General features: G+C 38.7%; 1 pseudogene; it reads left to right on the plus strand.

Annotated features, from left to right (window-relative positions):
* The first annotated feature begins 6,539 nt into the window (after positions 1-6,539).
* LOC118997375 (cleavage and polyadenylation specificity factor subunit 5-like) lies at positions 6,540-9,569 on the plus strand (annotated as a pseudogene).
* The last annotated feature ends 761 nt before the right edge of the window (positions 9,570-10,330 follow it).

Genomic DNA, 10,330 nt, shown 5'->3' on the forward strand with positions numbered 1-10,330 from the left:
TGGTCTTGGGATAGAATCAGAGTGTTGTGAACATAGGGCAAAGCTGAAGGAAGTGAACAGTTGATCAATTCCATGGGGTGCAGTTAATCGTCGCTCCTGCCAAGTTGTCATGCTCGTGGTCTGGCTGCAAATACAAAAGACCCGGGACAATTGACTGCAAGGTGCACACAGTGTACAGTTCTTTACTGGATGGCAGCTGCATGGCCTGTGGACACAGGTGGGATTCTGGGAAAATGGTAGAAGAAGTGCTTGCCTCCGTTGCAAAATGAATTTGTGTGTGGATGCTTTATTTTCCCTGTCTACAAAATTCTTCTAGATAATTACTCTCTTGTTTATAGGCCACCCTACCTCTCTCCTATTCTTCTTTCCCTAGTCCTTTCCCTCCCACAGTTCAGAGAATAACTTCTAGAGTCAAAAACAGAAGATATTAACACAAAACTGAGATAAATTTATTTCCATTCCTCTTAGAATCATACCTATAATTCTACAAAACATTAAACTGGGTTCTATTTTTCTCCATGCCTTTGTGCTTTTGTTTTGGAGCAAATACCATGAAGAAGAAAAAGAACATTGACCCTCCATTCACACCATATACAAAAATAAATTTAAGCTGAATCATAGTCTAAAATGTTAAAACTAATATCATAAAGCTTTCAAAAAGAAAACATAGAAGAACATTTTTATAATTTTCAGGTATGTAAAGATTTCTTAAATGGGCTATTAAAACACACTATATGCACAAGAACAAAATACTAAATTACACTTCATTGGAATTAACATGTCCCGCAGCTGTTATCAACAACACCGGAGATAACAAATGCTGCTGAAGCGGGAAGCCTAGTGCTCTGTTGGTGGGACTGAAATGGATGCAGCCACTATAAAAACAGTGCGTAGAAACCTCAAAAATGGAAAATAGAGCTACCACATGACCCAGTGATTCTACTTCTGGGTATGTATCCAAAGAAAACAAAACCTGGACTCAGAAAGATGTATGTACTCCCGTGTTGGCCACAGCATTATATACACAGTTTGTCCAAGAGGTAACCAGCCATGTACTATGAAACATAGTGACATTTATTGAGGAAGACACAAGATACAAAGAACATTATGCATAGGACAATGACACCTCAGTCCCCTTCACAGTAGGCACCTTGGGACCTCACACACTTCTCCTAGCATCTCTTCTACTGTTCATAGTACTCTGCAAAATCTTTTGTTGGAATCACCATCATCTTCCCTGTTGTATTTTCCTGAAACTCATCAATGGTCTGAAATTTCTTCTTTTTCAAAGGTGATTTTAGTTTCAGGAAAAGCCAGAAGTCACAGGGCTCTAAATCTGCAGTATACAGGGACAGAATCACCTGGGTGATTTGATGTTTCACCAAAATACTATGCACGAGCAGTGATACACGAGCAAGTGCATTATCATGATGAAGCTGTCAATCACCAGTTGCCCTTTGCGCCTTTTGAATCATCCAGATAGTTTCCATGGAGGAATGCTCAAGCTCGATACAAAATTTCATGCAGATTTGTTGCTCTACTCACTCAGTCATTTTGAATGTAATGGCCACACAGTACACGTGTTCACTCAATCGTGCCTATGCCCCAGCTGACTACTACAGTGAAGTCATCATTGTTCACACATGCTCATTCCAGTCCATTGTCCTTGGCTGCCAGGTTACAGTGATGTTGTGCAAACCTTTCTCATTATATTAACAATGGCTGCACTCTTTCTAGACAGAGCTCATATATGTGATGGAATATTACTCAGCCATAACAAAGAGGGAAGTCTTCTCATGTGCAATTATATGGATGGACCTTAAGAGCATATGCTAAGTTAAATAAGCCAGAATAGAGAAAAACAAATACCTTATAATATTACTTATATGTGGACTCAAAAATAATGAGCCCATATATAAAGAGAACAGATCAGTGGTTGCCAGAGGTAGGGGGTGGAAAGTGGGAGAACTGGGTAAAGAAAGTCTAAAGGTAAAACTTTACAGTTACAAAGTAAGTCATGAGGATGTAATATACAGCATGGCCACTACAGTTAATTATCCTGTATTGCATACTTAAAGTTGCTAAGAAAGTGAATCTTAAAAGTTCTCATCACACAAAAAAACATTCTGTAACTATGCATGATGATGGATGTTAACTAGGCTTATTATGGTGGTCATTTTGCAATATATGCTAATATCAAATCATTGTGCTGTACACCTAAAACCAACATGCTGTATGTCAATTATAACTCAGTAAAAAAGTTAAAGTATTCTACTCATTAAAATATGTCATAATAATAGCAATAACAAGTCAGCAAACAGGAGGAAATATTTACAATGTAAATATCAATCAAGGACTCATATCCAGATTATATAAAAAATTTCCTTTAAATCAGTGATTTTCAACCTTTTCATTTTCTCATGGCACACTTAAACTGAACCCTAAGGGAGAAGAGAGGTCAGAGCCCCCCTTTTTCCTTAGCAAGTAGTTGATGTGTGCCATGAGAGGAAAATGGTTTGAAAATCACTGCCTTAAATCAATCTTATATACTGAAACTTTGTGCCCTTTAATCACACCTCCGGGTTAAACTGCCAGCCCCTGTCAACCACCAATCTCCTCTCTGCTGCACTGAGTTTTGTCTTTTCAAATTCTTCATATGACAAGTGGTATCTTATAATATGTATGTCTGGCTTATTTTATTTAGAATAATGTATCCCAAGTTCACAAAATCATAGGATTTTTGTAAGGCTGAATTATAGTCCATTGTATGTAAATACCAGGCTTTATATTATCCGGTCTTCCTTCAAAAGATATTGAGGTTGCTTTCACATCTTCTTCATTGTGCATAAAGCTTTGGCCAACAAAGGTGTGCAGATTACTCTTTGAGATACTGTTTTCATTTGCTTTGGGTATGTTCTAAGAAGCGGGGTGCAAGATCATATGGTAGTTTGTTTTGCTTTGTTTTTTTTTTTGAAGCAACTTCATACTGTTTTCTACAGTGGCTCCACCAATTATCATTCCCACCAAGAGCGCACAAGGATTTGCTTTTTACCACATTGTTACCAGCATTTGTTTCCTTTTTCTTTTGTTTTTTAATGCACAGTCTGGAAAATGTGAGGTGATATTTCATTGCTGTTTTCATTTGCATTTCCCTGCTGATTAGTAACATTCGGAATCTGTTCATGTACCTACTGGTATCTTTTATGTCTTCTTTGGAGAAATGTCTATTCAGTTGCTTTGTTCATATTTTAAATTGGTGTATTTGGGTTTTTGCCATCGAGTTATAGAAGTCTTTATATATTCTGATTATTAGCCCTTTATTAGATGCATGGTTTGCAACTATTTTCTCCCATTCCATAGGCTGCATTTTCACTTATTGATTGTATCCTTTGATGTGAAAAAGGTTTTTATTTTGAATTAATCCTAATTGCCTACTTTCCTTTAGTTGCCTGTGGTTTGGGTGTCAGGTCAAAAAAATCATTGCCAAGGCCAATGTCAAGAAGCTTTCCCCCTATGTTTTCTTCTAGCATTTTAAAAATTCAACTCCTACATAAGTATTCAGTTCATTCTGAATAGTTTTGGTGTATGATGTACAATAAGGGTTTTTAATCTTTTTCATGCAGATGTCTAACTTTCCCAGGCCCATTTGTTGAAGAGGCTATTCTTTTCCCATTGTATATTCTTGACAACTTTGTCAAAAATCAGTTGACAATATATGTATGGGTTTATTTCTGTGGTCTGTATTCTGTTCCACTGATCTGTCTGTTTTTATGCCAGTACCATACTGTTTTGATTATCATGGCTTTGTAATGTATTTTGAAATCAGAAGGTGTTATGCCTCAAGCTTTGTTCTTCTTGCTTACAATTGCTTTGGCTATTCAGGGTATTTTGTGGATCTATATAAATTTTAAATTTCGTTTTATTTTGGTGAAAAAATGTCATTAGGATTTTGACAAGGATTACATCAAAACTTTAGATTGTTTGGGGACGTATGGACATTTCAATAATATTAATTGTTCTAATCTATGAATGCAAAATGTCCTTCCATTTATTTGTGTCTGCTTTAATTTCTTTCATCAGTGTGATAGTTTTCAGCCAACAAAACTTTCATCTCCTTGATTAAATTTAATACTAAGTATTTTGTTCTTTTTGATGCCACTGTAACCGAATTATTTTCCTAGTTTCCCTTAGTGGAGTTTGTTTTTAGTGTATAAAAATGCAAAAGTCTTTTGTATGTTGGTTTTGTATCCTGAGACTCCATTGAATTCATGTATTAATTAGTTCTAACTGTTTCATGTTAAGTCTTTAAGATTTTCCATGTATATTGGCATGGGCTACCATTCTCTCCCCTTGTAATTATTAGTCACAGCTCTTTCTTGAGCTACTTCATGATGGACTTACTTTACTAGGATCACCTGTTCAAGCAAAAATATTTCTCTAACTGAAATATGATATCTAAACTGTATACTCTCCTCAAAGGGAAAGTATCTGAAGAAACGATTTTCGTAATTTTTCTGCTTACATTTGACTGGTTTGCAAGGGCAAGCTAAAGTCATGCTGAGTCATGCTTCCTCCCAGCATGACTAGTAAAGGCATGCAAGGGGATCTCTCCCTTTGGGGATGGTAACCCAATTGAGAGAGAGCTGTTGTAAGTTTCCGATAACACACTCAAATTCAGGACTATGTAAAGAACACTTCTGAGTGTAGTAGTTTTATTGAAAATATAGGTGGAGGAAGATCTCTTTATTCCTGTTTTCCTTTTTTCCTTAGCACGACTTTGAGAGAACTGCAAGCCATTAACTCCACAGTAACCCAGCCCAGACTTACTCAATCCTCCTGAATCGCTTCTGTCTTCTCCAGTATTGTAATTTTCTCTTCTATGACAATTTCACTTTTAAAATCAAACAAAATTATTTTAAGAAATAAATTCAGTCATCTTGTGCCACTTGTGTTTTGTTGATACTTAGATTTCAGTCACCCTAGTGCTCCAATAGCCCTTTCAAAGTATTTTTTAAAAACATATGTTTCTCTCACTCTCAAAGAGTTTGGGGGCCAGATATTAAAGCAATAAATTTTGTGTTACTTTTTAATACAATATCCCAGTAGCTAAAAGTGAGAAGAGGCTGTGTGTAAAAACTGTAAGAACTGCAAGTATGCACTGAATAATAACCCTGCTTAGAACTTAGAGCATCATGTCAGATTAAGGACTTTTCTAATCCTAACACTGGTAGACATTTCATTCTCTTGCTGCTTGTACCTGTGACTGTCTCTGGTTAATTAACAGCTTTCACTTGCAGGATAAAATATCACAGAGTCCATTAGAATTAAGTCACTAAAAAACAATAGCTATTCACTGCCAGGCATTGCCCAATGGCCTTAGTCGTATTGTGACCAAATCCTTAAACCCTCACGTTATGTTGTAGGTACTATTATATTCTCATTTTCATAGGAAGAAATTCTAATTTCCTAAGGGATAAGTAACTTTTCTGAGTCCTACCTTGTGAAAGAATATCTGGTTTGTCTCTTCTACTTCTCCCCGGAGTTCATGGTGATTTTGTTTCTGCCACACCTGGTACAACTTTATTTTCACAGGCACCTTAGTAAATAGGAAGACTCCATGACCATCTATCTACAAAATAAATCATGTAATTAAATACCCAGGCTACCTATATCTTCCTCTTCTCCAGGCTCTATTCTGAGTCATTGTTGAGTCCAGATGTTCCCCCAGAAACACAGTACAAGACCAGTGCAGACCCCAATCTCTTCACTTATTTCTGTCACTTTGCCACCAAATTCTAGAAAGTTGTACTAAGTTTCCTTATCAAACACTTGTTATGACTTCACATAATGTAGTTTCTTTTCCATTGTGATTTATTCATCCTTCTTACCTCCTTAGCCTCTTACCTTCTTACCTCCATTTGAGAGTCCACACCACCTAGATCAGAGTTGGTGGGAAAAATGGTGTATTTTCCAGAAAGACTGTTGCTGCATGTGGGTGAAGAGGACCATGAACAGGATTCTGTGTCACTACTATCTTAGAAGCTATAAGAGAAGAACATTCTAATTGCAATATACCATCACTATCACTTATTACTTACTGTTTTCTTGAGTATAGACATCCTGGTGGTGTAACAGTGCGCATGCAGCCAACTCCCCACCCAGAGAGGGCATTGAAATGGAGTCCAGAACTTGGAGTGTCCTAGAAAATATAGGATGGTCCCTGCCCACCCCTCCCCCCACCACCACATAAGTTTGGCTGGGGATGGGACCTGGAGCAGGGCCATTGAGAGTTACTTTGTTTATCAATAGCAGCAATCTGGCTTCATACCTCATATGCAAAAATGGTTATTTTACATACCAATAACAGCTGGCTAGCTTCATAGATATGTTAAGTGGCTATAGGTCATGCTTGGAGCCAGGGAGAAAGGATTGACTGTGACCCCTGGTGTAGCTGGGAGGCACCTCCCCTTACAGTGCCTGTGGGAGAATTTGGAGATGGTTTGCTCCATGTCCTGGGGCCATGCCTGCCCAGACTAACTATGGCAGCCAAGAAGGGCCGAAAATACAAGAATGATGGCAGGTATTGTCAGTTGTGGGAGGAGTCGGAAATGGGGTTACAGAGGAAGATTCCCACCCCACCAGTATTTAAACCCAGGCCTGGCAGCCATGCTGGAGTAGAACCACACAAGTTTGGGAGCAGAGAGGGGGCTCCCTTGACCACACATCTTAGGAAGCAGGAAAGCAAGATGTAGCAAACATGCAGAGCTCTCTCTTAGCGGTTTGAAAGAATATAGAGAAATGGGGAGACAATGGGCGGGGAGACAATGCGAGACCATGGCTAAAAGGACTGTTGCTGGTGGGCCATGAAGATGTGCCACATAGTTTTGAATTAAGAGCTGGAGATCTCAGAGGTGACACAGCTGATGTCTTTGGGGACTGCAGATGACCTGCCCAGCTGAGCATGGATTACTGGAAGGAACCAGAATTCTAACTGAGCTAAGGACTGCTATTTCTTTTTCCTGAGATATGGTACCCAGAAACTATCCCAACTAGACAAAGGGAAGGCAGGACTGTATGTGTTTGTGGGTGTTTTGAAGGGACTTTGGGATTTTAATGGCAATATTCTGCCATCACTCTAAACCTGTATAGCTTTTGAATAAATAGTTCCTTTCCTTTTCACTAACCTCTGGCACTGAGAGTCACAATTCCTAACACCTGGGAATGATGAACTCACAGTGACAGAGAGACCCCCAGGGAGGGTGCTTGTTTCGATAACAGTGTCTGGGTTCTCTCTCTTCCCCATGGGTTAGTTCGGTAACAGTAGGAGTGAAACTGGAAAAGCCGGCCTTCATGCTGCCTGTCACATACCAAACCCAATGAGCAGAGACAGAGATTGAATCTTTATGGGAACTTTATTCAGATGGCCAGTGATCTCAGAAGACGGAGGGTGTGTACCCTAACAGACCATCTTACGTCTCCTTCTAAGCCAGCCTTTTTATAACCGAGAACAAAGTGGGGTAAGGGGTTTTGAAATTGAGGGAAAATTAGATTAAACAACTGCAGGTTCTTGCCCTGGGTGGTTAGCTATCCCAGGTAGTGGTCCTTAGCCTCCTCCCCAGGAGGTTGGCTGCCTTTCCCAGGAGTGGTGAGCTGTCCCTTCAGTTCCTGAAACAGTAGCTTTAACATATGCACCACCTACTAGGCTTGTTAACTACTTACCTTAAACTAAAAAATTTCCAACTCTTGAGTCCCCTATCAGGAATCAAGGACTGTTGTGTCGTGGCTTAAATTTGTAATTCCCTAGTGGCTACTAACATTAAGCAACTTTTCATGTGCTTCCTGGCAACTTGTTGTCTTTGATTTTCTAGACATATATGTCAAAGGACAAAAATTTTGATAATGTTTAATGTATTGTTTTTTATTTTGATACTTGTGTTTTTCTGTCGTATCTAAGGGACTACTGCTTAATTCAGGATATAAAGATCTACCTGTATGGTTTTTCTAACATCGTGGTGGTTTAGCCTTCACAGTTCTGTCTTAGATTAGTTCTGAGTTATTCTTTTGCATAAGTGTAAGGTAAAGATTCAAATGCATTCTTTTGCACATTAGCTCTCAGGGCTGATACAAAAAAAAAAAAAAGATCGCTAACTTGGTGGTTTAAAAGAGTGAGATTTACTGTTTAACAGTTCTTGAAGCCTGAAGTTCAAAATCAAGATGTCACCCGGGCTATCCCCCATCCAGAAGCTCCGGGAAAGATTCCATTCCAGGCCTGCCTCAGCGTCCAGTGGCCGTCAGCATTCCCTTGTCTGTGGCTGCTGACCCCAGGCTCAGTTTCATCTTTACGTGACCACCTACTCAGAGTCTACCATGTTTCTTCTTTCTCTTGTAAGGACACTTATTGTATTTGTTCTCATCACCTGTAAAATAGGATAATCTTATCTCAAGATTGTGAAATTAATTATATCCGTGAAGACCTTTTTTCTAAATAAGTTCATACTCAGAAGTTTTAAGTGTTAGAACACAAACATATTTGGAGGGTACTGCCATTAAACTCACTAAAATATAGTTCTGCTTTATTTTATCTGTCATATTTTTTTATTTTCTAAATTCTCATGCACCTCTTGAACTTTTAGTTCTTTTCTCTGTTCATTAGTGTGAAATGAATACTTTTAGTTTAAAATTTAGTTCCTTTAATGACTCTTTCACCATACTTTGTTCTTATTTTCTTAGTGAAAATAATTAAAGCTCTGAGCTTACCATACACATTTCAGCTTAACTGAATTTACATCATATTTATAGGAAATTTTTTTTCAGTGAGAGACGTAAGTCCTGTAATTCTAATAGTTTCTTTTTGTGGCATTGTTCTTACATCTATGGTGTGGGAATTTGGTTGCACATAAAACCGCATCTGCTCAAAAGCTGAGGGAGCCTAGAAATAAAGGGTCCCTGTCGAGGCGCTCCAAGCGCCTCACCTCTGAGCACACCATCAACCTGGACCTTCTCACCAAGAATACTTTTGCTACAAAAGAGCCCCTCTATGAGAAGAATGGCTCAGTTGCAGCCGGATATCAGCATAGAAGGGAGGAATTTGATAAAATTACATGAGGACTGTAGAAGGGGTTTGATTGAACATGAGCACTAGCTATATTCCATGTGTTACTCCTACAGCTGAGAACAAGGTTCTTAAAACTACCTGGGGGTGAAATTAACCCAGGAACAGATGATGTTGAAGGTCTGAAACGCTTAATGATAGAGACACTGGGTAGGTGGATAGAGTCCTGAAAGACTGGGTCATGGATGATCATGTTGGCAACTGGCTGAGAACAAATTTTGAACCTCCTCAGTATCCATCTGTTCCTGCACATGTTACCAAACCTAAGGAACATAAGTTGTTTTGGATTCAAATTCAAGAGAAAGCCTTGTTTGCAGCCCCTAAAAATTGCAAGCTGCTAACCGGACCATCTTTTGAATTACATGACAAAGCACCAGGATAGGGACCCTTTATTTCTAGGCTCCCTCCGCTTTTGAGCAGATGCGGTTTTATGTGCAACCAAATTCCCACACCATAGAGAAGTAGAAGAAGTGGTCTCTGTGAGTACAGCTCTACCCGGTATAAAATAAACTTGGTAGAAAATGTTGTTTTTGGTTTATTTCCTTTCCAAGTCCCTAAATTGCCACTTGCTTTTTATTGTTTAATAATAAAGTTAACATGAAGGACTAGTGTGTGATATAAATATTCATGATAATGTTTAATTTGCTTTCGTCCACTCACATGCTTTTGTGACACATTAAATAAAGTAGACTTCCTTCTGGTTTTTTTTCTTTTTTCTTTTTTAATTTCACATTAAACTTGTAAAATTCTTACAAGCAAAGATCACTTTTTTCTCTTCCACAGGCTGGTGATGTTAAAAGACAATGCGGGTTTAGGTCAGTTCCGTTTGTGGGGCCCTGGCTCTGGCACCATTCTTGGCGGTTACACTCCAGCACTGTGTATGTTCCAGATCTTTGTGATGAGGATCTTCTGTTACTTTTGGGAACTTTGTTTGCCTGAATGAGTCAAAGGTGCCATTCCTTCATCAAATTTTACCCTCTGATGAGATGTATTACAGCAGAATCCCCAGGGCATTACTGACTGGTACTTTTTATCCTGGTAGAGCCGAACGTCAGTTCATAAGCAACAGACCTGAAATATATGGGGATTAACTACAATGGATTAGGTCATGGAAAGTCATGGGAAATGGGTAGCAACTAATCCAAAGCTCATCTAGAGTTTTTTCTTCACAGAATGGATATTAATTATCTGTGCTGTTGTGAAATCGTGTCTTAGTTA

This window comes from Sturnira hondurensis, unplaced genomic scaffold (genome assembly GCF_014824575.4).
Source record: "Sturnira hondurensis isolate 20B ecotype Veracruz unplaced genomic scaffold, ASM1482457v3 Scaffold0013063, whole genome shotgun sequence".
Lineage (NCBI taxonomy): Eukaryota > Metazoa > Chordata > Mammalia > Chiroptera > Phyllostomidae > Sturnira > Sturnira hondurensis.